The sequence below is a fragment of the Pinus tabuliformis genome, chromosome X (assembly GCF_031772625.1).
Source record: "Pinus tabuliformis cultivar Carrire ecotype Pingquan chromosome X, CPIR1, whole genome shotgun sequence".
Taxonomy (NCBI): Eukaryota; Viridiplantae; Streptophyta; class Pinopsida; order Pinales; family Pinaceae; genus Pinus; species Pinus tabuliformis.
Window position 1 is genome coordinate 1441152428 of NC_142308.1, and position 5287 is coordinate 1441157714.

The 5287-nt window shown below is 34.6% G+C and overlaps 1 pseudogene; it reads right to left on the reverse strand.

Moving 5' to 3' along the window:
* Positions 1-2703: 2703 nt before the first annotated feature.
* Positions 2704-3838, reverse strand: LOC149145444 (heat shock protein 90-1-like; annotated as a pseudogene).
* Positions 3839-5287: the final 1449 nt, after the last annotated feature.

A 5287-nucleotide genomic window follows, 5' to 3' on the forward strand; every position in this document is an offset into this window, starting at 1 on the left:
ATATTAGTTACGTAATAATTTCATATAACTTAGTATAAAAGGGCCAATCATAATTATCCTATACTTAAAGGACTCTTTTTAGACGCACTTTCCGAAAGAGAAAAAAGGATTTGAATATAGGGTTCAGTGAAATCATAGTTCGATGATATTTTGGAAGTGACACATAAAAATTTAAAACACCACTCCAAATTTTATATATAAAATAAATATGCGAATCCATATGATACCTAAGAAAAGCTTAAGGCTTTTTCGTTTTATATGTAAATAATTTTTTGGGTAAGCTTTCCCTAAATCGTAAAATATTTTAAATTATCTTTTTTGAACTCTAAAACTTTGTATAATCTTTATGAAAATTTCGCTAAATTATATAACATTATAAATATTTTTGATAAATGGTAAATTCATAAATTTCGCTAAATTATATGACATTATAAATAATTTTGATAAATTGTAAATTCATGTATAATAGTAACAAAACATATTTATTAAATTTGAATATACTCATTTATGTGTTTTCATCGAAAAAAATCCATTATGGAGAGAGCACTACAAGCATAGGTGGTTGTGTTTATCATGCCTTCTGATTAGTTCATACCATCAGACGACATGGGACTATAATAATCGAATGTCATACGTAGCACTAATGCCCATTGAAATTGCTATAAAATTTTCAGCCTTATCATAAAGTAGAGTCCTTGTCTATTCTTGCACCATCACTCTCTACCTATTAAACTACCGTAATAATTTGGACAACCAATGAAATATTTTGATGGTCTTATTTGGCCTCTTCCCGAGGCAAATAGATCTTTTTGGTGATTTTTTTCATACCATATATTTGTTAAACTCATTCGTACTTTCTAAATTGAGGCTAATGCTAGCATTAGTTCTCAAGCATTTACTGTTCAAGATAATGCAAAACATATGTATCTCATTTGTGTGAAGTTATCTGAAGTTATCTCGTAACCAAGTAACCAAATCGCCAGCACGATGTGGGCATGTTAGCCATTTGTCACGACTGCTAATCCCAAACCTGAAACTTCGCCAGTGTGTTGTGGTGTTGTGGGCATGTTAGCCATCTGTCACAACTACTAATTTGTAGCTCCCAAACTTCAGGGCGTGTTTTGCATGTTAACTATATGCTACAGATGCAGATTTAAGATGTAAGGAATTCCCAAAGTTCAGGGTGTGTTTTTCATGTTAGCTATATGCTACAGATGCAGATTTAAGATGCTAATCCTTGAAGCTCAATTCAAATTTGTTGCAACCCTCTGTTGAGTTGCAAATTTACAACCCTTTGTTGAGGCGCAAAGCTAATATTTCTGGACCCTGCAAGCCTCTATAAATAAAAAGGTAGACAAGGAGGATCCCTGTTTCAACCAATTCAATTCATTAGTAAGTTCTCTTTGTAACTAAAAAAAACCTTCACCTGTACATAAAAATTAGAATTCATTTATAATTATGAAAGAAGCTACATGAATTCAATCAGGTTTTAATTTTCAAGTTTTAGGTTCTAATTTTCAGGTTTTTATCTTTTATGAAACAACATACAACGCTATGCCATATACAACTTCATATCAGGTTTTAATTTTCAAGTTTTAGTTTCTAATTTTCAGGTTTGTTTTTATCTTTTATGAAACAAAATACAACGCTATGCCATATACAACTTCATGGCATGTACAAAAAACACCATGAAAAAATACTTCAACAAGGTCAAGTTATACAATGTAAAATTGTTATCAACATGAAACAAATGCCACCAAACTTGAAACCAAACCAGAGAATCCACATGAAAGGAAATCAATGCAAGTTGAATAAAAACAACAACAAACAAAAAATACCTCGCGTCGTGTTTCATCCAGTGCTCTTCTGCCTGTTATGAGCTCCATAAGTATCACTACATAACTGAAAACATCAGCCTTCGTAGTCACATGACCAGTGACTGTATATGCAATAAAATGCAATCCAAGTGGGTTAAAGCTCTTATGCATAGTTGGCATAAAATGGTGGTAAACCTGATAGTAGGTGTAACTACATAGCCTTAGAAAGCTAAGTAAGCCCAACTGGAGTAGGAGAATTCTGGAAGACTCTAACTAAAAATTGTTTTGTATGTGTTTGGTAACTAACCGGGGAAGAATATAACTTGACAATGCTTGGCAAGGTCTAGTCTGGGTTCGGTAAAACCATGGTAAGAATATAATTCGACAATGCTTGACAAGGTCCCATACAAGCAAGAAGGGTCTTCATAAAATGGCAATAAATTCGGTAGTGGTTGTAGTAGTCTGCACAACTATTTTCACATCTCCTGGATTCCATTCGAGTGGGAGAAGAAGACAAAAAAAAAAAGCGAAAAAAATTCAGATGAATTCGGTTATGCGCTAGAAATAAGTAAGACTAGTTCAAGAGCAGTTTCTGACCGCACCCAAAGGTACTGAACCTAATCAGATGAATAGATCAATGATTCTAAATTAAGTGCTTTATGATTCTATCCCATCCAAACTGCTTCTTCCACACCATTTTCACTGTTATTCTCTCCACTAAAAGTGCTCTAAGCTATAGGACAACTAAATATCATAGATCCATTGAATCTAACAAAGACCTATCAGCTCACGAATCTCTTTCGGTCGGAATAAGGGTAAGAAGAAATGAGGTAAGGGAGAAGAAAGGTACACCAAAGCCATAAGTTCAAGCTCTAGCCATCTCTCTTCACACAACAATCAGATCCTTCAGCGGCCTCTCCTCCAAGTATTCCAAGTATTCCAACTGTCAAACTACATTCAAAAAGAGATGAACAACTCTCTAAATTCCATGCACTTAAATCTTGTAAAACCCTAACTACCATTGATGAATCGAGCAAATGAAGAAAAAAAAGAGAGAGTTTATATATACTTGATATTCCTTGAGAAACAGAGTGATTTTAGTTCCTCTCCACAGGGGCTCACCATTCACATATCTTGTGATGGTAAATGACCCCCCAGCCTGAGATTCCCTAATGTATTGTTTGCCATCATTGTGTTTGGTGGTAACAATTGCTTTTTCTGCCACGAGGTAAGATGAATAGAATCCAACACCGGACTCACAGATCATGCTCACATCCACCCTGGCTTGCAAAGCCTCCGTGAACTGTTTCGTCCCTGATCTTACAATTGTTTCCAAATTGTTCACTAAGTCCACGGATTGCATTGCATACCATAAGAATTCAAATAGAAAAACCTGAATAGAATCCAACACTAAAATAACCCATCATGCTCACATCTACCCAGCTTGCAAAGCCTCCATGAACATTTTCATCACCAATCTTGCAATTGTTCTAAAATTGTTCACCAAGTCTACGGATTCCATTGCATATCATAAGAATTCAAACAGAAAAACCACTATAATCTTATCTAAAGATTGATTATATTTCATTCAAATCATGAGAATCGAATGACTGGAGAACTCACCAGCTTTGGTCATGCCTATTCCACTATTAATAATAGTGAGGCACTTGTTTGCCTTCTTCGGAACAATCTAAACGAAAAGCTCTACCTGAGCATCCAACTTGCTCTTATCCATTAGTGCTTTGAACCGAATGTTGTCTAGAGCCTGCATCTAATTCAAATTCCATAAACATCAAATAGTACTTAAGCATATATAACCTTATTTATTCTCCCTATAGTAGGCCCACCTAATTATCTGACGAATGTATGAGAACTCAAAAATTGATAAATATTTTCTTTCTTACATTAGATGAATTGATGATGAGCTCTCTAAGGAAAATGTCCTTGTTACTGTAAAAGGTGTTCATAATGAGGCTAAGTAACTGATTAATCTGAGCCTAGAAAGAAAAATTCTCCATGTCGTTGATCTCTATGCTAACATCCGCCATTGATAATCCAATCAACCAAAATAGGGAACCCAATAACCAACAGTAGGATTCCAAAGCCCTCCAAAGCCTAAACCTAGACCAGACACAAATTTTTTTGGATCAGATATCCAGAAACTTGACAAATATCAAAATCCTTAATGCGCACACAACATTAACAGAGTTTATCAATGTGCATAGAAATGGCTTCTTTGAATATTCTTGTGTGCCAGCATAACCCTTAACATAAGGGAAAATTTTAAGAACCCCCCCAAATTTATATGTATAACGAATGGGCGAATCTCCATGGTATATAGGAAAAATGGAAGGCGATTTTATCAATAATATAATATGTATATATAATTTTTTGGCGAATCTCTCACCAAGCATGGTGAATGTTTTACTCAATTATAAAATCTTGTAACATCTTGGTGAGTCTTTCACTAAATAATAAAACTTTGTAAAGTCCTAGTGAATCTTAGCATTGTGAACTCTTAGAGAATTTTTTGAAAAAGTATAAAACCATATATGACAAGAGCCACATGGTGGAAATATCACTTTTTTTTTTCACATTTCCACGACATGGGACTTGTTTATAAAATGATTGAAAAGCCAACCAATTCCCTTATAATATGCAGGTAAGCTTATAACAAAGTATGATACCTCTACTATGCTTGTCTTCATTCAAGTGTCATAGCTTCTATACTTAGCACTGTGAATCACAACTCTCTCAGAACTCAACTCTATAGTGTAATTAAAACCTTTGGAAATTGAATCTGACAACTCTATACAAAGGATTAGTGAAACAGAAGCTTTTGTGAACGAGCCCACTAAATATCACTACTAAACAATCAATCTAGACTATGAAGTCTTCCATCTTGATTACAATCGTGCTCACGATCAAGGGAGTGCGACCACCTGGCCTGACATAATGGCCATCATAGCTTCCAATAATCAACAACCACCTTCCAAGGACATCCTATCTCATGTCTCATGAATTTTATTCATCAATCTTAACTGATATAAATATTATAAAGATAATATTAGAATCCTCTCTAGATTCACTGTTAATACAAGGGCAAAGTAAATTTTCTAGCTCAAGGCGCTAGCCAATACCAACTTTGGTATTTGTGACACCTTTGTAGGGATGCACCTACCCTGCCCCGTTGTGTTTCTGCCTTGTAACATAGTTCGAGGATCACAAGACTTTCCAATCTTCCCACTCCATTAGAAACACTTTATATGGTATGCATAGTGACTGGAAAAGAAGCATTATAGAACACATTATTTCACAGAAGGAAGAAAAATCTTAGCCAGTTCAATATCAAAATCTTAACAACTAATTAATAAAGGATAACAAGTAGTGTAATGAATTGTTCCGAGTTATTTATTTACAAGCTGTAAAGAATGTAGTGGAATGGAAAATATTAGTTAGGGAACCCTTCA